Consider the following 24,045-nt stretch of genomic DNA (forward strand, 5'->3'; position numbering starts at 1 on the left):
ATTGTGGACTACTCTACTAAAGGAAATGGATTAGAGACAAGAGTCTACAGTTCGACTTTACCCCGTCACTCCCTTGCCCTCATTCTCTATGTCTCTTTTGCATAATACAGGACATTTCTAAATATATTTCACTTTGTGTTCCATTTTCTTAGTTTTGTATTTTTTTTGCTTTATAGCATGCAGTTTGCACACCTTTTGACCAATTTGCTAAATTTGTGTGAAAATGAAAATCCTGTTTCATTCTATATCATAGAAATCATTTGGAATAGGTTGTCCAGAAAAGGAAAAAAGTTGTTTTTATTTGAAAGACAACATTGGATGTTTTATTTCAAATCCAACGTGAAGAGTATAGAGAGAAAATATCTGGTTAACCACATACAGGAGTGAACTTCATGGATTTTATAATAATGACTTTGAAATGTGTCCAGTCTGGTTTCTAGTATCTTAATCTTATTCAGTCCATTGAAATCTAAGACCTAATTATTTTGGATAGTAAATTATCGAATTACATGATGTACTGATTTAGCAAGCCATAGACATTTACAGTAGGCTTACTATAAATCCAGTTATAAGGAGACAACATGTAAAGATGTCACAACTGTATTTCAGCTATCTTTGGTTGGAAATGAATGAACTTCCTCCCAAAGCTTTGATTACATTAACTAAGGCTGAGACCAACCATCTGTGCTGCATGTCTGGATTGATTACAACTAGCGCATATTTGACATGGAAAGGTTGTAAAACTTGTCAAATGGATACAAAAGTGATTGTAAAGAATCTAACCAACTCCAAATGTATTATAGCAGTGGGTTGATTAATTGAGACGTTTTGCATGATTCTTGCATGATCATGCAACATTGTCCAATGGTATGTAAAAGATCTTGATTTAAACCTCACTAAACGTATTTTAGAAAATGATAGGATAATTACATTTCCTTTCATTGGTAAACCTAATGCCCTTGCAAACAAAATGTCCCTTTTCAGGAGAAATAAATCATGAAATGTAAACAATGGCACATTTTAAAGATGTGAGTTGTAAATACTTTGGTGTGTTTTATATCTACTGGAAGTTTGCCTGTGATGAGGAAAGTGTTTTGTCCGTCTCTTCATAAACGGAGTGACTAAGTTCAGTTGAGTTCTGGATTTTACTAAGTATTTATCAATCTGCAGATTGGGAGAGAAAACCAGTCTTCTGACCATAAATGACAACACAACCCCAAGCTTAGGTCTCAACCAGGTCTCTCTCCGCTCCGAAAGCCGAAGGACCATCTTTAATAGGGCACAAGAATGTAAACATAGATTGTGACAGTCAGGCAGGAATGACGTTACAACAGTCTCAGAGATAAAGATTCACTGCTCCCAACACATGACAACTCTCACACTAGAGAGTTCATAGTTGGAGCTCTCCTTGTAGTCATGACAAGGACCGTTTAGCCAGTACTTTCTCCTGACCCCGAACATCTATTAACCTGACACATAGACACAATATACTGTTATTAATAGCAAGCTTACATGATAAACGTACTAACTAGTATCCAATGACTAGTTCTATTGATTAGTGATTAGTGTAAGCACACAGGAAATCCCAATTTCTTCCACACCTGAAACATAAGCAATGTTTGGTAGCTCAAGTAGCGCTGGTAGCTTGGACCAATAAACATGTCATTATATCCAATTTGGGATTTGAGGTGTCAAATGCAATGTCAGGCCAGTAAATTACTTTGACATGCCTCCTATGAAAGGCCAGAGAAGGTTTTGGCTTGGTAGACCTTCAGGGCTATTTATCTGACTGGCAACTTCATCACGGTGTCAATGTCCAAAATATGAATGGGATATGTTGTGGTGGAACAGACATATATGGTCACATTGATTTCTTGCCCACCACCTTGACATCACCATAGTGGAAAACAGCTTGACAGGACAAGGAGAAATATACTCAGTCAGCAGTGCCACATGAGATGTATCATGTCAGAGATGCCTTATATGCTTGTTGAAGTCAATAATAACCTTGACCTCTGAGGAAAGATGTTTTCAGTTGATGGTAAGAACGATAGGAATAAGAGAAACATTAAAATGCTTATATAAATATTTACGTGTTACATGTAAATTAATTTAATAGGTCTTTGGGACTACTAATAGGTAGGTGGGAGTCAGGTGGCTGAGCGGTTGGGGAATCAGGCTAGTAATCTGAAGGTTGCCAGTTCGATTCCTGGCCGTGCCAAAAAAATTACGTTGTGTCCTTGGGCAAGGCACTTCACCCTACTTGCCTCAGGGGAATGTCCCTGTACTTACTGTAAATCGCTCTGGATAAGAACGTCTGCTAAATGACTAAATGTAAATGTAATAGCTGAAGCAAAAGTCGTGGAAAAGTTGTGTTGCATTCATCTCATAGATCCGCTATCCTTCAAATTCTATGAATACTGTTCATATACACTCAGGGCTCAAGATTTAAAAAAATTGGCACTGGCCCCACTGGGCCAGTGGGTTTGAAACTTACTGGCCCCAAGACAATTTTCACTGGCCCCCCCTCCAAAAGTTTTAATTTATCATTGTTACAACAAAACCAAATACTTATATATAACTTACAAAAATTAAATCACATTTCTAGTGATAAAAAATAAAAAGGTAATAGTCAGCAAAACAATTGACTTTTAACCTCAAACATGACGTGCTCTCTTCCCTGCTGACAGCTATCTCTGCACAACTCTGTCTGGCAGAAACTGAAACCTCTGGTCCCTCAATGCTAATACGTATATAAAAGCTTCCATACAGGGGCGGAGCAAAGGTTGTGTCTCAAAGGGGGGGCAGAAACTGATTCGGGGCCCCCCTGCTATTAATATTTTGCAGTGCAATAAAATATAACCATAAAAAGTAACCAATGGAAACCTCTATTGTGAACAGCACATATTAGCCAATAATAAATGTGTTCAGTCATCATAGCCCATATTGTGCGAACAAAATGTAGGCCAGTAGGCTCGCATTCAGCATTCATTAGAATATCTCACACACAGTATACTGTAGGCCTACACAAACCATGCATATAGTGGGTTTAATGATCTGTCCATTTACCAAATACATTATATTCAAATGCAACGAAGGTCATAAGCCCCCCAAAATGAAGTTAAAGACAGTACTGTCTACTACTTAGCCTATAGTCATCCTAACAGTGACAACTTATAATAAACAAACATAGGCCTATATAACAATTCTTTCAGCAACAATTTGGCTCGAGCCACACGCGCGAACCAAGCTCCCATGAAAAAAAAGAGTGCGCAACACACACGCGTGACGCGCACTGCAGTAGGCCACCTACAGCCAGCATGCTACAATTGAACTATAATTCCATTAGACTATAATCATTTTCTTTTCCGAACTGTATGTATTGGGATATTCAAAACCAGCAAACTTGTAACGTACACACAGGTCAAAACACATTATTTAACTTTAGAATATAGGCTATGCAGACATGAAATATAGGCCACAACAAATGTCCTTGCCTATTTAAATCATCATCTGTCTGTTCTTATCGTTAAAAAAACTGGCGATTACTTTGTTAAAGGTGACATGACATGAAAACTTTAGGAGGTTATTTAACATTAACCCTTGTGTTATCTTCGGGTCATTCTGACCCATCAGTCATTGTGACCCACCGTCGTATTGCGACAAATTTACCTCATACAAAAACAAAGTGAAGCATTTTCTTTTAACTGTCGCGCTGTCTCAGACCCCCCACATTGGAATGGTTAAAAGAAAATTATTTGTATTTGTTTTTGTATTGGGTAAAATTGGGTAAACACAACGATGGTTCGTTATGAACCTTTGGGTCATGTGACCCGAAGGCAGCACGAGGGTTAATATGAGTTCCCCTAGCCTGCCTTTGGTCCCCCAGTGGCTAGAATTTTCGATCGGTGTAAACCAAGCACTGGGTGTTCTTCTCCGCCTTTCAGAAAATGAAAGCTCAATTGCTCTGTTTGAAAATCTCCTCTTTGTGACGTCACAAGGAGGAAGGTTAGCTCCCCTCTCTCTGCTTTGCCCGCCCAGAGAATCTGGCCCGCCCATAAGAAACTGAGCTACAACCGTGCAAGTAAGTAAGTAAGTAAGACTTTATTTATATAGCACATTTCATACAAGAATTGTAGCTCAAGGTGCTTTACATAAAATCAATAAAAACAATAATACAAGTGATAAACAATTCAAACAAAAATTAAAATCCCAATAAGATCTCTGTTCAAGAGAGAAAACAACTTTAAAAAGTAGGAAAACCCTTTTGAGATAAAATTACTTAATGCTTGGGTAAAAAGGTAGGTTTTAAGCTGTCTTTTAAAAATGTCTAGAGTGTTTGCTTCCCTAATATTTATGGGTAATTTGTTCCATAGTTTTGGGGCGTAATTGACAAAGGCCGAATCAGCAATCTTCTTATGACTGCTTCTGGTGACCTCTAATAGGCCTTCATTTGATGATGCAGTCTTCTAGCTGGTGTGTAGTTTATAAAGGAGTTAGCAATGTAGCTAGGTCCTTGTCCGTGTAGAGCTTTGTATGTGAGGAAAAGGACCTTACAGTCAATTCTGAAGGTAACAGGGAGCCAGTGTAAAGTAGCTAGGACAGGACTAATGTGTTCTCTCCTTTTAGTTTTGGTTAATAATCTAGCTGCAGAATTTTGAATGTTTGAATGTGAAGTGTTTTTATCCTCGAGAGACATCATGTCTTGCAAACGAACGAAGCATTACATTTGCTCAGTTTGGATGTACAAAGGAAAACAATTTTATTTTCTCTGGAAATGCGCCTATACAACTTCTGTTGTAGGCGCATTTGTTTTGTATGTCTGCGCCAAACACTTCAGCCACGACTGTTTCCTCAACTTGAGCTATACAAAACTGGCCTTGCTGAAATTAAATTCTGGATCAGTTACTAACTCTCCTTCGTCCAGCTACTAACCTCGGACAAGTAAGTTAATTTTGTAGCTTTACTGTATATGGTTACCTAGCTTAATACCCTTAGAATGGGGCTGTAACATTAGCTCTGCAGCTAACACCTGAGTTACTGTCGCTAATGGAAAGGTGGATAGCATCAAGTATGTGTGAATACACATGCTGTAACGTGAGTGTTGTACACTTCTTTGTTATTTGGATAACCGTTCTGCTGTTGGTGTTATGGCGCGCGCGATATCCGCCTTTCCCCTCATTGCCCAATCCCCAAATGACTGAGTGTGTTCCTCTGCAAACCAGGGTTATCAGATGAGAATGGGAAAATTCGAGGCATCTTACAGCAACTGGGCTACAGCCATTGCGATACATCCATTGTAAACATTAGCGCATGGTGCCGCCCCTCCGCTCCTCATTAGCATTTAAAGCTACAGACACCAAAACAGCGCGTTCTGAGGAAAGCTCCTTGTGGGACTGCTAGTAGTGGCTGTAATTCTGCACCAAGGCTGAATTTCGGGAAAGAGACTTCTGATACAGTATTAGGGGACCACTAAGGCCTATATAAAAGCATCCAAAAACAGCATGTCATGTCTCCTTTAATGTCAATTGGTGCGTTCGACATGGACTGCGGCTGCATGAAACGACCGGCGAGAGTAGCCGCTTGCAGTTGGGGAGGAGTTGAAAACGGCTCTGTAAAGTCGGACATTCCAGCTTCTCGTGGTTTGCTGTGTTGACGTCAGTCATGGCCGATCAAGCGCTGTTTGCTTGGTTTACTTTATTTATAATTAAACTTAATCTTTCCGTTAGTGAAGATGCGGACTAAAACCCTTTCTTCAACACATTTTTAATTCAATTAAACTGTTTGGTCCGGATTTGAGCGTTGGCGAAACTGAAGGTGTCAGAATAATTATTTTTGCATTGTGTACATCCAACAGAGCCAGGGCCCTCTCAGGTAAAGCTAGAAGTGTGGAAGCACAGGAAGAAGGGAAAGAAAGTTACAGTGATGATGCAGATGAGAGATGCATGGTGGAAGAAGACAGAAGTCATAAAAAGGATGTTGACCCAGGTTTGTGGCCAGCAGATTTGACTGACAGGGACAGGGAGGCTTTTGTGAGGGCACTGGCCAGCAGAGATGATGATGATGTACACATGCAGACTTGCATGTACAAATCACCAGCAGTAAATATTGTACTAGTACTAGTATTGAACTACAAGAAGCAAGACAGTTGCACGCCTTTAATTAGAGTTATGTAAAGCTTTTGATGGGACAGTTAGGTCCTAGATTTGTGGTGACAACAGCTGCACAGAGGGGGCCCAATTTGATTTTTTTGTCATGGGGCCCAAAATTTCTGGCGGCGCCCCTGACAGCAGCGCTAAGAGCCAGGCTATTATGCCGCGGCCGTTTGGGAACTCTCCCGACTCTCCCAATGGCCAGTCCAACCCTGACGTACAGTGAGCTGCAGATGTAGATGAGAATTAGTATGATATAATCACAGTCATACACAGTGGTGGAAATCTCAAATACTTTGGGGAGGGACAACTACATTACATTTTCTCAAGGGAAATTTAGAGGGGGCACACCAAAAGTAGTGCTGTAATACATTACCTACATTATAATGTAAATTATCCTCACAAGTCCTTTTATCAGAGTCTGAGTCAAGTCTGAAGTCTTTGAGTTAAGAGTTCGAGTCAAGTCACAAGTCTCAACTATAATGACATATTACCACTACAGCATACCGATTTTAAGTATTTGAATGAAGATTTTTTCTTTCAACATTTTCTACAATAATGGGGCGGCAATTGTGGGAGTGAAAGCTTTGCCATTCTGGGAACAGTTAACCCTAATTTCACCCAAGCCATTGTTGCAAATATGAGTAAGTGTCGTGGAAGTTTTTGAGAGAATCAATCGTTTAAGCTGAAGTCGGGTGAAGTACAGAGTTAATGTTTATTTGACATAGATTTAAACATAATAACGTTATCAACATAACATCATCGACACACAAACATAAGACAATAACACAAAGACAATTCCATACAGCTCCATCTAGCATTCTAGAATGAAACCGGGAGAATCCATCCCACCAGCACTACCCAGCTGATGGCCCTGAACCCCCCAGAACATTCTTCAACAGACCATTTTATAGATACGACAGTTCTCAAAAGTCATTGGTCCATCCTACAGACATGCAGCTATACCAAATCTCTTCTGTCATTGGTTAAATCCTTAGAACAATACATTTACATTTATTCATTTAGCAGACGCTTTTATCCAAAGCGACTTCCAAGAGAGAGCTTTACAAAGTGCATAGGTCACTGATCATAACAACAAGATAGACACAAAAACATTGCGAGTAGCCAAAACATGAAGCACACATTGTGAACAACCAAAGTAAGTGCCAAAGGGAAGAACCATAAGAGCATGTAGTTAAACAAGTTACAATTAAACAATATGAACCGCTATAAGTGCAAGTGTACCTGTGGGAAAAAAAAACAAGCAACAATAATAAAAACATATCACAGCGAGTACAACATTTTTAAATCAGTTACCACTAACCACAAGAGCAACAAGTCTCTAAGCAAGAGTCATTGTGATCCTTGAGGAAACTAACACCGGGTCAAGCGAACCATTCCTAAGTACCGTTGTACTCCCGGAACAAGTGCGTCTTGAGCCTTTTCTTGAAGGTGGAGAGACAGTCAGTGTCTCTGATGGAGGTGGGGAGTTGATTCCACCACTGGGGGGCCAGACAGGAGAAGAGCTTGTGTTGGGACCGGGCGGTCTTGAGCGGTGGGACCACCAGGCGGTTGTCTGAAGAAGACCGTAGGTGACGGGTGGGGGTGTAAGGCTGCAGGAGAGACTTGATGTAGACGGGTGCAGTCCCGTTCACTGCTCGGATGGTCAGTACCAGGGTCTTGAATCTGATACGGGCCATGATAGGTAGCCAGTGGAGAGAGATGAGGAGCGGGGTAACATGGGAGTGTCTGGGTAGATTGTAGACCAGGCGGGCCGCTGCGTTCTGAATCCTCTGAAGAGGGCGGGTTGCACAGTACATACAGTTGAATCCATATTGTCTTCAGAACAAATGTCTCTTCCCCCCAGGTGACAAGAACTCTCCCAGGTCACCCAGACTTCCCGTCTCTAGACTTCACGTCTCCTAGTTAGGTGTTATAAAACTACAGGTGGCATCTCTACCAAATGGAGTTTAATCAACATACATTGTATCAAGCTTCTTAACCAACTGTAATCTTCTCCTAAAACACATTCATTGTAAATAGGCCCCAAATTTCTTTCACAGTAAGTGTTTAGCCAACTGGTCTGGTTAATTAGCAGTATAACAAAATTTTACATCTAGTGCTAAGATCCTTAGATACCATGTGGTAAAATACCATTGTGCAATAGAACATGCTCAAAACATCCTCTAAATGAAGGTCAAAACTTTCTTACAACTTACACTTTATACTAATATCATAAGTTTGAGTTATGATAGCTTATATTTTCTGTATTTCCCCTCAATCAATGAAAACACAAAACAACAAAAAAGAATCTATTATGTAGCTGAAGAATATAATAACAGTGCAATGTCAGTTATATTCATACACTCGAGCTCCACTAGAGTGGTGTAGTCTAAGAATTAATAATAAAAATGAAAGTCCTACTGTATCTGAAAATGAATGTGATAGTCTTAACTAAATGCCTAGTCATCACTCGATATCCTGCCCTTGCACACGTTTACTTTTGCTACATACTTGCAGCGATATTTATGTAGCCACCATAAGTACTTGGCTAACATTACACTACAGAAAACTGACCTCTCCGGATGTGTTTTAACCCTTGTGTTATCTTCGGGTCATTCTGACCCATCAGTCATTGTGACCCACCGTCGTATTGCGACAACTTTACCGCATACAAAAACAAAGTGAAGCATTTTCTTTCAACCGTTGGGCTGTCTCAGACCCCCCACATTGCGAAGGTTAAAAGAAAATTATTTTTATTTGTTTTTGTATTGGGTAAAATTGTCTAAATACAACGATGGTTCGTTATGAACCTTTGGGTCATGTGACCCGAAGGCAGCACAAGGGTTAAGATGCCTGATGAAGTTTGATGTTGTTGATCTGCATCTTTTATTTTCGTGGGACACGTTTTGCATATTGCACTGCGCTTATTCGTTCATGTGCTTTGAATATCAGTAAAACCAAACAAAATGATAAAAGGCAGGTGTGGAGCATGCTTGCTTGTCTATTCCACGCTCTCTCTCCTCTCGCTTGCTCTAATTTTCTTCTCTCCTGTCAGTCAGCTGTGGCGCAAATGCGAAGAGCAAAATACTGACAGAAAGCTACAGGAATTTTCGAGGATTTTAGGCCTATGTATTTTCTAATGACTCGTATATTCCACGAGTCTTTACATCTAGAGTCCGAGTGAACTCTGAAGTCGCAATACGTTGAGTCAACTCGCAAGTCAAAGATAATGCGACTTAAGTGCGACTCGAGTACGAGTCTCTAACTCAAGTCCCCATCTCTCTTGTCCGGGGTAGGAGAAGGGTGTGTAGTACCGTGGTTTGTCTGTTGGCTATGCGTTACAACATGGTATGCAACCATTTATTTCCTTCTTACAGATTTGCAGTGGATTAATACAAATAGTTGTAGACTAAATAGCAAAGACCTCCGTTTTGTTCCTTCTTAACAGTCTTGCCAGCAACAGGCAACAGCTGCTATTAATCAATCAAGATTATTGTTGCCCTTACTGCCTATATTGTGGGTGAAAACCTCAAAACCTAGTGGTATTTCAACTAAAAATGCTTTCAACTATGAACGTTTTTATTCTTCAGATACAGAATGAACTGGGTTATGTGAAAGAAATTTAGGACATAGTTACATGTATGTGTTTTATAAGTGGTAATCTGTAAGCTCCTTTGTTCATTGATAAAGGACAGACAGTGGCTAGTTTAAGTAGGGTCAATATGGGTGTAGAATCTTATATCTTGTAGGGAATAAAGTCTGATTGTCTTAAGGTATTTATGACCTTAGAGTTCTCGTCACCTGGGGGGAGAAGTTCTGGAAGGGTCAATTGAAGCAGCTGCTCTGAATGTTTGGCTATTGTGTCCTGTTTCATTGTTTGTGTTTAATTAATTATTGTTTGAAGATGACCATATGTTATCTTTACTATCTCTTTATCTTGAGAGAGATGCAACATCAAAGAACTTTGGGACACCAGGCCTGAGTCTCTATTGTTTCAAATGTCACTGAATAGTGTTAGCCAATCACCGACACAGCTACATTGATTGATTGACCATACAGAATGACCATTTGTCATAAGTTTATATAAGGCAGTGTGTATGTAATGTTCTTCACCACTCTTCCGAACAACCTGTAGCATACATGTCCTTTATTATGACGGGGTCAGAGTAGTCTGTTTGCTAATGTACTGTACTAACTAAATAAATTGAATTAAGCCGCCATCTTGACTATTCAAAGTAGACAGCACCATCAGAACTTCCCTGACAGTTCCCAAAATATTTTTTCATTGCTGTGTTTCTGCAGCAGGGCTCTAACATCCGACAACACCTCTTAAATCAAGCGTCTACAAGGTTTTATCACCGACATTAGATTCCATGGCACTGCTGAGTGGTTGAAATGTTCTATTTTACAACTTGGACATTGAGTGTGAAAAGCATGTAATGTGACCTTACGTATCACCCCCACGAATAGCCTCTCACATATTAAACATACTGTAATACATTTCCAACTGAGATATTTGGCCTGGAAAATAAATGACCCGGTCTTTCAAACTGAGATCAAGGACTTAATTAGTTGCCTGCCATTGCATGTGACACATCCCAAATTAGACTTTGATTCAAGAGCCCCTTTTTTATAACTCAAATCAGGTTACCAAAGTAAATGCTGAGGTCTTACACAGACTTCTTGTAGATGTAAAGGAGGTTACGACAGCAAGTCCTAAAAAAGCGGAGAGAATATGTTTTATATGAAGTATTTGGTGGATGGACATCCCACAAGGCTTAACTATATATTGACATAGTTGTGAATTTAAACAGACCCCTTGGTTGTTTTCATTTTCTTATGTGAATATCTATTCCTTCCAGCAACCCGCCACCATGAGTACGGACACAGAGATGGCCCTGTATGGGAAAGCTGCGATTTACCTTTGCAAGTCTGAGTGAGAGGATTGAGTCCCAGACTGCACCCTTTGCTGATGAGAATGCCTGCTATATACCCGATGTCAAGGAGTTGTACCTCAAGGGTCTGGTTGTCAAGAGAGATGGCGGGAAGTGTGATGGGAAAATCCTTGTCACTGAGGAGGTAAGAAGACAAATGTTTGTGGACATTTATCCTCTGTGGCATACATACAACGTGATAGTTGATATGTTGTCAACCAATCACAACATCAGGATGAGTATACGCACTTTGAAGTCACGTTTGAGAGAAGCTTATCGTATCCATCTACATGCCAGATGTAGTTTGGACCCATGGAGTGATACGTACGCCTCACAAACCTCCGGCGTGTTCTCGCATCCGTTCCGGACAACGGAACTATTGACTCTTCTTCAAACCGACAAAAGTAACCGCGATATTGGTACATTTCTTACTTGTGACATTGGCATGTGTATAATACTCGCCTTATCCCTCACATTATCTGATCTGCTCTACTTTCATATAATTAATTACTTTAAGATTAGACTGATTATTACAAAGGCTATTATTAAATATTATTAAATAAGGTTTCCTCAGTCCCTTTAAACAAATGGTGAGGTGGTGCCCCCGAGAACTAGATACTTTATTATAAATTAAGTATTGCTAATCTTAAAGAGCAAATCCCGCTACAATGTGAAAAGTAATGCATACTTGCAGCCATATTTCTAATTTGTTTGATTTTGCATTGTCTTGACTGTTACTCCCTTTTGGCCTTTACATTGGCCTCTTCCTGACTCTGTTGATTCTATTAATAGCCTTCCTCATACTGGGCCCCTCTGTAGACATACTACACGTTGCACACATATTTGACAATGAAGATGTCTGTGGGGGATCCCTTATAGTAAACTGACTCCCAGTCGTCTGAGGTGAAGAGGTTCCTCAGTGGCTTGCTTTGGCTGCCATCCAGGCTCCTCTCAATTCTCTTCTTGCTCCAGGCTCCCCCTGTGTCATTCCTGATTCTAAATTGGGTCTGATCCAAGTGGGTCACGCCCTCATGTACTGGGGGAGCTCATGAGCAACACTGAACATATACAACTATGTAAATTAATCTGTAAAAGGATGTGTACGGATAAATTGTACATCGAGTGATTCTGAGATTTGTAAACATTGAAGTACTTATAGCGTGAACGTTTCCTGGATTTGGTTATTAGTGTGAGAGCAAGTAGAGGCCGAAATGGAATTTGCTTGGCTGGCTCTCATTGTGAGAACTTTAAGGGGAGTTATTAATATCACTGAGATCTGTTGTTCAGTTTGAAATGCAGTGGCTGCCAACAACTCCTGCTCAAGGGCACCAAGACAGGATGTAATTCTCATGGGTTCCAGTGCTGGCAACAAAAATATTTAGTCCACACCTGATTCTCAGACTGGGTTTTGAAACACTTCTTACGTGCTTTGTCAGAGCATCACCAGATGGGATCAAGAGTACTTTAACCAGGCCATGAACTACAAAAAAAAAACAGAAAGCATGAAAAGGAAATCATATTATGATTTGTTCTTTATGGAGGGCAAAAATACTAGTACCTTTCTCAGGAAGGCACAAAAGGCATTTTGCTCAACTTAACGTTTATACTAATTTAAAATTATTAATGTCCAGGCCTGTTGCTGTCATGTTCCATTTCTGTAGTGCCTGCTGCAGTGTACTGTATGATGTCTCACAAGCCTTTTCACTTCCTGAAGCTACAGTTCACTTTAGGTTTGTGATTACACTACAGATCCTCCCCCTCGATGAAAAAATATGTATATAAATACCAAATTGATTAAGTGTATGTTTAATGTGCTGAAAAAATTGAATTAATGTATTACAATGTTTAAAAGTTGTTCTGAGTTTTGTTAGGTGACTGTTGCATTGTAATGCTTTTTTATCTAATCAAGAGCAGCTGTCACCTGCAAGGGCTTAGAGTTGTACAGAAGCAACTCTGCTCTCTGAAGGATGTGAAAGTAAATGAAATAAGTAAAGTGAAAGAATAAGTTAAATAAAGTAATTGTGGAGCACATAAAACACCAGGTTAACCTCTAACTGCTTTTGAATATTCCACCTTTTTTTACTGTGAAGTAAAAAAAGGTGGAATACTGTTATAGTGTTACTGTTTTTGACATTTAAGAAGTTCATAAGTTCCTCCACCTCCCCTTGCAGCCTCTGCTTGGTCTTCTTCAGAGAGGCACACTAGGAGTTGGTGGCCTCGATGGTCTCCTCAGCTTCCTGGAGACGCTGAGCCAGCTTCTTCCTGTTGGGGACAAAATACACGAAGTACTCCATAAGTAATTTGACAGTGGACCACTTGGTCAAGTTTTTCCACACAATACATAAAAAAAATAGGGAAATACTTTCTATTCAATGGTCTTATTTGACTTCCTTCAGTACCCCTCTCCTTTGGATGGCATCAGTATCATACTTGGTTTGGTTTTATATTGGTTATACCGGTTGGTCAAAATCTGTAACAGAAGAGACAGAAGAGAAAGTGTGACAAACTGACAGTCAAAGTTAGCCTGGTCGTAACCAGACTCTCGTACATTTCATTTGTACAGAGAGTCTGGCCTCGCTCCATTGACAAGCGTTGACTTCCTTGTAGGTGGGTACTCTGTTGAAGTTTAAAACTATTGGATCTGCCCAGAGCCATGCTGATCTGCCATAACCAATCGCTAGCGTTCGCCTTAGCCAATTCCTTCACCACTACTGTAACAGAGCTAGCTGCCGTAGCTGGAAGATCAAACTGTTCCCGAACCCTGTAGGGAGTAGGGCCACAACATCATGGCCACCAACAAAACTCTCAGCAAAACTTGTTCTTGCTCTGGCTTTAGCTTATGGATATTCGGAAGCGTTGCCACAACGGACCGAATGGCTTTGCTCGCATCTTTCTCCGCCGCCATTACGGAACTACAACACAAACTAGCGCACGACAGCCACTCCCTCTGTTCGCTGATTGGCCGGTAGAAAATTAACCGGAGACATATGACTTACCTCATGGCCAGACCTAGTACAGAAGCAAAATCAAAATTGAGCGGAAGTACGTAGGAGGGCAGAGCCAGGCTAAGTCAAAGTCCCCCTTGGGATAAAATATCAGTCAGACTGTCTGTCTGTCCGTCCATCTCGTTGGGTAATTAATAGGATATTACTATTTTAACCTGTTGAGATGTTTTGTTGTCACAGACCTTAGCAACTGCCTTCATGTTAGAAGAAAGGTCATCAATCTCCATCTTGTATTCACTCTTCTCTTTCTCCAGCTTCTGTTTGACGCGCTGCAGGTTGTCGATCCGCTCTCCCAGCTCTGCCACACTGTCAGTCTGCTTCTTCCTCAGGGCTGGGGCTGTGGCCCTCATGCTGCAGGGTGGACTCCTCCAGGTCACATCTCTTCACTACTCTTCAGTCGAGGCTTGACCTTGTAGTAAACCTTCATCCAGGAGTAGCAGATAATTGGGGTTCTGGGTTCATGGTCAAATAAAGACACTGAAAAATCCTGTCAACTTCATCTCACCTCTCTAGCATCTTAAGGTACTCCTTACTGATCTTGTATCCAGTGGTAGAGCTTTTTATTGCAGATCAAGGGATTGCATGTTCAAATCCCCACAGTACATTGCTTTGGATAAACATTATCACAATATTTTATGAATCACATTCTACATGTAAAGTAATTAATTTCATACTACAAATAACATGTGCAATAGTCCAGTACAAATATTTCACCCACAAAAATTACAAAACGAGACGAGTGGTCATTCCTCAGTCTTGGCATTAGCATAAGCGTCCAATAGAGGGTTAGCTGCGATGATTCCATCCCCAAGAACAACTCCCATCTGAGTTGGTCAGTTACTGAACAGGGGCAGACTAAAACTAAAACATGCTTAATATAATTATTAAAAAATAACAAATGGAGCATCAGGGCTTTATATTGTTTTTTATTTTGTAATTAATTTTTCCTTGACTAGTGGTACAACAGATGAACTGCTGCTACTCGCCTTTCTCAAGCTTATTTCATGGTGTATGCTTGAACTGTTAATGTTAAGTAGTATCTATACATTGTCTCTGAAAGGTCTTCCCCTCCCAGATGAATTAGACTTTTGGTTGACACTGAAATATACAGTACGTGAGTACAGAGAACAAAATATATGCCAATTATCCCATAAAGGAGAGCACATATTTAATTATAGCTACATGCAGACAAATGTTTCTGCTTTGACACTTTTCTGTTATGATTGACCAACTGGCTACTAGCTGGTGGACCCTAATGCACGACTCCACTCAAGGTACAGTTGAAAGGTTTAACAAAAAAAGGACAAGGGGAACGAAGGAGATCCGCGGGGGGCAGGCAGGCGGAAGAACAGGCAAAGAAGGATGTGGCATGGTCTGTAACAGGCAGAATTCCACACGATTACTGAGCATACTGAGATAACGTACCTTAAAACAGGAGCCGACACTAACACCTCTAGTAGAAGCGTTGAACTGGAGTGACTGGAAAACCAGGGTTGAAATACTGTGGTGCTGATGAGGGGATGAGTTGCAGGTGTGTCAATTTCACAGGAAGGATGAAATATGTGGCAGGAGACCCGGAGCCTGGAGCCAACACCTGGAAAACAAGAACACAACAAACACAAAACCTGGCTTGGATCAGTCCGGGGACATAACACTTTTCATTTTAACCATCAGTACTCTGTATCTTCTCCCTACATTATGTTCACAAGAGGGATATAAAATACTTTTCTATCCAGTTACAATATGTATTTATTTTAAAACCTTACAGATTTATCTTATACTTTCCATCATAGTCAACAACCCATGATAATGTATACATTTTTTTGTTTAGATTTTATGTTGTCAGGTCACAAACAGGCCTCTCTGAATTGCAAGATTTTTCAAACTCAAATAAACTCCTGGGTTTAGGATATGATACCAAGTATGTATTTTACTATTTCAACGGTTCTATATTATGTGACAGAATTTTTGTGACTTGAGGACCAAGCTATGTGTCTCTCGTGGCAAGCAATAACTTATTATGCACCAGTTGAACTTTTTCACCAAGGGTCATCAAAGTAAATAAATGTGTTACCTTTGACTATTTTGTGAAGATCCCTACATGTTGTCTAAAATAATGGAAAGCAATCAGGAAAACAATTCAGATTATTTTCCCCACAGATATTTATTTTTATTATCATTTAAAATAAATAAAAGCAAACAGTTTACAGCTGTCATTAGTTTACCTGTTAAACTATGTTGTTAACTTGTTTATTTTACATACGTTTACATTCTCACCTTGGAGTTAATCATTGAAGCAGTAAATCATTTTATCCAAATAGTAATGCTTGGGATATTTAGGATGATATTGCGGTCACAAACCGTTTTAAATCTAATGAGAGCCTAGTATAACTAGACTTAACACATCAGCATGTTTTGGTAACTTGATGTGAGCCATGAAAAATGTCCCCTGAGATAATGTCTAATTTGGGATGTGAAATGTGACATGGAAAGGTAGGGGTCCGCTAAGTTCACTAAGCAGAGACTGGTTGTCCATGGTTTGTATTCCAGTCCAAACATGTCAGTGGTGGTAAATATATTACAGCACAGCAAGCACATCACCCAAGCACATATAGGTCAGAAATTATTACAAGGAATTAGCACTGAATAGCACTTTGTTGGGTTCCAGGTCACCTGAAATCACCACCTCTTTTTTGACACCTGCATAATAGTCATTCTACTCAGATACTATACTGTAGATCTTTTAGTATGTATGTGTATGTGGTCAAATTAGTAGTACTTTTAGAAGTTATCTTCTGTTTATAAATAAATAGCCTACCCTGACCCAGACCATAAATAGATAGGAAGAAATAGAGAGAGAGAGCGACAGAACAAGAGTGAGAGAGATATTCTTTGCTTTAGTGCCATCACATGGTAACTCATCACATGTACTGTAACAAGCATGCTTCTTACTGATTCAATGAACAAACTCCAAAGTAAAAAATACACTAAATGTTAGACATCAAAGTTATTCAAACGATTCCATTGAATTATTCGATATTTAAATAATGAAAAATGAATACACATGTTTTTATACAAAACGTATGGAGAAAAACTCACTCTTTGTAAAATGTCACATACTTGGAGTCTGAATAAAAAGTATGTCACATACTTTCAAGTCTGAATAAAAATACCTTATGTACATACGAACAACCCCCTCCCCCCCCATGACCTTTAGTTCTGACGTGAGCCTGACTTTGGGCCAATGGACTACAGTTGTTTGAGATTATTACAAGTATAATCAGAGTCTAATCGCCAAGTAGTTTACACAACAAGGAATTTTCTTTAGTGAGCTGGTGCATACAATAAACATAATGATTCTAAAAGTGTGTGCAGTCTAAATATAAAGTAAGACATTTAAAAAATGTAAGATATTTACAACAAAAATACTAACAAACTGTACAGTATTCAATAAGATATAAATAAAAAGTAACAAGAGTGCAGTAGACTGTGTGTCAGAGGAGCGTTAATGTAACACTCAGTATTTATGTGTGAGTAAAGGCCATTGCACACTGAGTCCGAAATTCGTGTCCGAAATGTTCGCACGTTAAATAAATACGACCTCACGTTATGTCAATCGCGCTTACACACTGCCTCCGAAACTTTCGTCCGTCAAAAAAAAGTTTGGATCGGGTTCGATTTAATGCGTTTTTCGCATTCCATAGCCAGCATTTTGATAGGTTTTTGGGCAATTCAGAGCCACAGAATGTTGAGGCTGACGATTGCGAAAAAACGCATACGAAAATTTCGCACTAAGTGTGCAAGGGCCTTTAGTGTCAGTTGGGGGTCCTGGGCCTTGTTGATGAGGCCAGCTGCAGACGGAAAGAAACTGTTCCTGTGGCATGAGGTTTTGGTCCTGATCGGACCGCAGCCTCCTGCTCGAGGGGAGTGGCTGGAACAGTGTGTGTCTAGGGTGGGAGGAGTCGGCCACAATCTTCCTTCCCTATAGGAGAGCCGGAATGATGGTGTTAACCCTCGTGCTGCCTTCGGGTCACATGACCCAAAGGTTCATAACGAACCATCGTTGTGTTTACCCAATTTTACCCAATACAAAAACAAATAAAAATAATTTTCTTTTAACCTTCGCAATGTGGGGGGTCTGAGACAGCCCAACGGTTAAAAGAAAATGCTTCACTTTGTTTTTGTATGCGGTAAAGTTGTCGCAATACGACGGTGGGTCACAATGACTGATGGGTCAGAACGACCCGAAGATAACACAAGGGTTAAAAGTAAAGCTGAAGTCCACAAACAGGATCCTGGCATAGGATCCCGGGGAGTCCAGGTGCTGGAGGGTGAAGTGAAGGGCCCTATTAACTGCGTTGTCTACAGACCTGTTGGCTCTGTAGGCAAACTGCAGGGGGTCCAGGAGAGGGTCCGTGATGAATTTGAGGAGTGCCAGCACCATACCCCCAAAATACTTCATTACCACAGTCAGTAGTCATTTTGTTGGCTTTTTGGGCACTTGGTTGATTTAGGAGGATTTGAAAACTGCTGGCACATGGCATGTTTCCAGGGAGGTGTTAAAGATGTTGGTGAACACTGGAGACAGCTGGTCAGCACAGTGCTTTAGGTGTAGTGAAAAAAAATCAAAGTCTTTAACCAATTTTCTAAGTTCACAAACAGCACTGTGTAAAGTAGTGTGGCTCAAACCTCCAGAAAGGTGGAAGGCAAGCAGACTCGGTGGACTCAGGAGATTTGCATGAATTGAGGATTTAATAAAGAGGTTCTTCATTCCACGAACCAACAGAAACAAAAGCAAAAACCCCAAATACTTAGCAGGTTCAAATCATAATTAACCAAAACAAAATTACCTCGTTGTGGCAGCACAACCTTCCCCCCCATCAAGCAACCCTTCACTGGCTTTATAGGGTGGGTCCCCTACCCCTAGCCCTCTTCAGACTGCCCAAACCAAGATGCGGGTGATCTCAGCCATCCGATGCAACAGACACATACATGAATACACACAGTACCCCCCTCCACTTGGTTCAACCCGTGATGTCATCTCTGACATCACCTCCACCATAAAATCAGGAAGTGCTGGGCGGCCCCCTCCCAAACCGGAGTCCTGAATGGTGGATCTAAACAAAGAACCGTGAGTGTGCAGAAATGAAACAACATTTGTTCTGTCTATCCTGCAACATAAATAAAAGGTATCATTACTAATCAAAGATTGTGACTGTGTTTGACAATAACTGAAACCAAATACTCCCACCTAAACCAAGTAGAGTATGTACAAATGTAACTGGTAAGACTCACCAGACCTCATGGCCCCAACGTGACAAGTGGTGAGTCCAGGCATGTTCTCACCAACTTTGTCACACCCCCCCCCCCTTAAGACAGTCACTCCTCAAAGGAACGTGACAGGAAGTCCGCCACAACGTTCTGGCGTCCCGGCCTATACTGGATCCTGAAACGATAGGGCTGCAGAGAGAGATACCACATAGCAATTCTTGTATTAGTATCCTTCATCCTGCTGATCCACTGCAATGCCCGATGATCCGTCTCCAACAGAAATTCATCCCCCAGCAGATAACACCTCAAAGTGTCCAGTGCCCATTTCACCGCCAAGGCTTCTTTCTCAATGGTAGAATACTTTGTTTCCCTAGGGAAGAGCTTGCGGCTGATGTACTGCACCGGCCTTTGATTGACCCCCTCGCCCTGCAGCAACACAGCCCCGAGGCCCACCCCAGACGCATCCGTCTGCACGGTAAAGGGACAAGCGAAATCAGGACACTGCAACACAGGCTCCCTACACATAGTCTTTTAAGTCCACAAAAGCAGCCTCACACTCCGGAGTCCAGTTGATCTTGTTAGGGCTAGCCTTACGAGTTAGGTCACTAAGAACAGCCGACCTGCCAGAAAAATTGGGGATGAATCGGCGGTACCAGCCAGCCAAGCCCAGGAACGACTTCACCCTTCTCTTGGTAGTTGGAGGAGGATAAGAGGCAAGAGCGTCAATCTTACTCACTTGAGGGCGGATGACCCCACCCCCAATGATGTATCCCAGGTACTCCACCTCCTTCTTGGCAATGTGACACTTGCGCGCGTTGCATACCAACCCAGCCTGGCGGATTCGCTGAAGTACATCAGAGAGATGTTGAACGTGCTCCCTCCACGTCCCACTGAACACCACTATGTCATCAATGTATGCAGCCGTATAGCCATCCGCTCCTCTCAGCACCTCATCCACCAGCCTTTGAAACGTAGCTGGAGCTCCGTGCAGTCCAAAAGGCATTGTCCTGAAACAATACAGCCCACTTGGAACCCTGAACGTGGTTAAGTCCCTCGAAGACTGTCAATGGCACTTGCCAATACCCTTTACACAGGTCCAGTGTTGTCAGATACTTGGCCCTTCCCAGGCGCTCAATCAACTCCTCCACCCTTGGCATCGGGCAGGCATCAAATGCCGAAACTGCATTCAGCTTTGAGAAATTAATGCAAAATCTCTGTTTTGTGTCATCTTTCTTGGGAACCAGTACCACCGGACTACACCACTCCCCCCTAGATGGCTCAATGACCCCCATAGCAAGCATATCCTCCACCTCTTGCTTCACCGCTGGCAACAGCTTAGCTGGGATCCTGGAGGTGGTGTCCCTAATAGGTTGTTGGTTGGGACATCGCAGGCGTATGTCATGTTGGATGACGTCCGTGCACCCCGGTTTGTCGCTAAAAAGTCCCCCTGTCATGATGTCCCTTAATTCCTCCTGCTGGGCCAATGCCAGATGCCCCAGCTCTGGGAATGACTGCCCTCCACCTGCAGAGGGGAAGAACTGTTCCGGTGGCTCTTCTGTCTCTGCCACCGCCCGAGCCCATAACTGTGTTGATGCGGCTGGCCTGCGAATCCATTCCTTTAACAAATTAACATGAAACACCTGGTACTTCTTGCGGCGATCTGACATATACAGTTCGTAGGAAACGGGACCAACTTTCTTGTTGATCACATAGGGCCCCTGCCACTTGGCTAATAGACTGCCGTCTGATGTTGGCAGAAGGAGCAACACTTCCTGGCCCTCTTGAAAGCATCTCCCACGTGCCCCTTCATCGTAGCCCTTCTTCTGGCGCTGCTGCGCACTGACTAGATGAATGTTGGCTAGTTCCTGGCACTGTTCAAGTTTGTCTCTCATTTTTAGTACATAAGCAAGGACACTACATTGGTTCCCAGGTTCTGGTCCCTCCCATGCCTCCTTCAGCACATCCAGTGGGCCCCGTACTGCATGACCATACAGGAGCTGAAATGGAGAAAACCCTGTAGAGGCCTGCGGTACCTCTCTGTAAGCAAAAAGTAAAAATGGAAGCCATTGATCCCAATCCGCCCCTGAGTCTTCCACAAATTTCCTCAGCATTGACTTGAGAGTTTTGTTAAACGTTCCACAAGGCCATCCGTCTGTGGGTGATAAGGACTGGTCTTGATTCCTCTGATTCCCAGCATTTTGTAGATCTCCCTCAAGAAGGTAGAGGTGAAATTTGAACCCTGGTCCGTAATAATTTCCTTGGGGATCCCAACCCTGGAGAACAGTTGTATCAAACAGTCTGCAATCTGGCGAGCCTTGACCTTCCTCAGGGGGAATGCCTCTGGATATCTTGTAGCATAATCACACACTACCAAAATATATCTATGACCTGCACTGCTCCTCTCCAGTGGGCCCACAATATCCATGGCTATACGTGAGAAAGGGGTGTCTATGACTGGCATGGGTATAAGTGGAGCTCTATCCCCCTTCCTCCCTGGCGCTGTTAACTGGCACTGCGGACATGACCTGCAAAACTGAACTGTGTCAGCAAACTGCTGTGGCCAGTAGAAGCGAGTCAACATTCTGGCAAACGTTTTTTGTTGACCCAAATGACCTGCCCACGGCACTGAATGTGCCAGTCGTAAAACTATGGGCCTCAAACTCTCAGGAACAACCAACTGATCTCCAAACCTGCTACGACGATACAGTTGCTCCCCCTTCAAAAGAAACACCTCTCTGACCAAGTCTGTGAGCTCTGTTGACTCAGGAACACACCTTGAAAACAGGGCTGCTAGGGAGGGGTCTTGCTTTTGAAGCTCTGCTACATCTCCAGGTATGACCACTAAATCATCACATTCTGGCTCTGGAACCAGCTCCACTCGCTTCGTTCCCCTCACCTTATCCTGTCTCCTCTGAACCCTGCTCTTCCTTGCAACACCCTGTCTGGCTCCCTCCACCTCCGGGACCTCTCCCTCTGCAAAAGGTAATACACTCCATTCTACATCTGGCTCCATGCACTGCTTCCTGTCTATGGATCTGGTGACTGCCATCATACCCTCACATGAAACAGTAGAGTCCTTATCCTCTCCCTGCACCATCAACTCCCTAAGAACGGACAGATCCCTACCTAATACCACTTGATAGGGCAGCGTACCTATTACCCCCACTAACAGACCGTACAGCTCGCCCTTAACTTGTATTGTGATATTGGCTAAGGGATACTCTACATTGTCACCATGAACACAGACTTCCACTTTACCACTGAAGATGACGTCCCTGGGGAGACAATCTTGTCTGACAAAAGTACGGTTACTCCCTGAATCTAATAGAGCAACACACGGCCTGTCTCCAATAAAAACACACGTGGTAAGCTCTTGATCACTAGGTTTTACCATCTCAACTTCCCTCTGCTGAACTTCCAAAGACTCTGGTGAAAAGCTCATATACGTCTTACTAACCTGCTGGCCCGGAAATTCTGCCCTCAAGTGACCTGTACGCCCACACGAGTGACACTGTGCTGACCCCCTGGACTTAAAGTCCCTAGCCTGGCTCCCGGTTGCAGTTTGGTAACCTCGTCTTGGGTCTCTGAACCTCTGTTCATTCCCACCCACCGTTGTCCCTGCCAATGCAGAGCCTGGACTGGATTTGTTAGTGACATAACCCTTCAGTGGCCGTCGGGCAGCGAGGAAAGCTTCTGCCAGTTCCGCAGCTTGCTTTGGAGTGGCTGGGTTACGCTCTTTTATCCAGGTGCAAAGGTCAGGGTTGAGGACTCTCAGAAACTGCTCCATCACGATCACATCCCCCATTTGTTCCTTCGTTTTCTCTTTTGGCACTATCCATTTGTCATACAAGTCTCTCAAGCGTGTCTGCAACTCCTTGGGGGTCTCATTGTCTCCGACCGTAGCAGAGCGGAACCTCATTTGGTAAGTCTCAGGGTTTATCTCATACTTTTCCAACACAGCACCCTTCACCTTGGCATAGTCCATTGTATCATCCATGTCCATTGCTACATAAGCAGCCCGTGCCCTACCATTGAGAAGTGGTGCCAAACACACTGCCCACTCCTCTTGGGGCCACTGGCACGCCCCGATTGTCCCTCCGTAGACCTCAGGCCCAGTCCGGGGTCAGCGGCTGCACCTTCCATCAACTGCTGGCGCTCCCGGCGATCTGCTTGTACCTCCTGCTGGAGCTGGGCAAATTGGTGATGGACTCTCCTCCAGCGCTCCTCCTGCACCTGTCTGTCATGCTCCAAGTTTGCATCCTGGGAAGTTTGTTGCTGCATCATGTCCCGTACCAGGGTAGAAAATTCAGCCAAGTCGAGTGAACATAAAGGTTGGTCACCACTCGCACCTCGCTGGTCAACATCCTCCATGACCTCCTCTCATGCCCCATCTATCAGCTTCTTCGCTCTCGCCGACTTCTGCATTGCTGCCTCCTACTGGCCTGGAGCCACCGCTGCCACCATTTGTAAGGTAGTGTGGCTCAAACGTCCAGAAAGGTGGAAGGCAAGCAGACTCGGTGGACTCAGGAGATTTGCATGAATTGAGGATTTAATAAAGAGGTTCTTCATTCCACGAACCAACAGAAACAAAAGCAAAAACCCCAAATACTTAGCAGGTTCAAATCATAATTAACCAAAACAAAATTACCTCGTTGTGGCAGCACAACCTTCCCCCCCATC

At 42.5% G+C, this 24,045-nt stretch overlaps 1 protein-coding gene across 1 annotated transcript in view; it reads left to right on the forward strand.

Annotated features, from left to right (window-relative positions):
• The window catches only part of LOC134023030 (interleukin-1 receptor type 2-like), a 209,044-nt gene that overhangs the window by 118,894 nt on the left and 66,105 nt on the right, over positions 1 to 24,045 (forward strand).

This window comes from Osmerus eperlanus, chromosome 7, assembly GCF_963692335.1.
Source record: "Osmerus eperlanus chromosome 7, fOsmEpe2.1, whole genome shotgun sequence".
NCBI classification, from domain to species: domain Eukaryota; kingdom Metazoa; phylum Chordata; class Actinopteri; order Osmeriformes; family Osmeridae; genus Osmerus; species Osmerus eperlanus.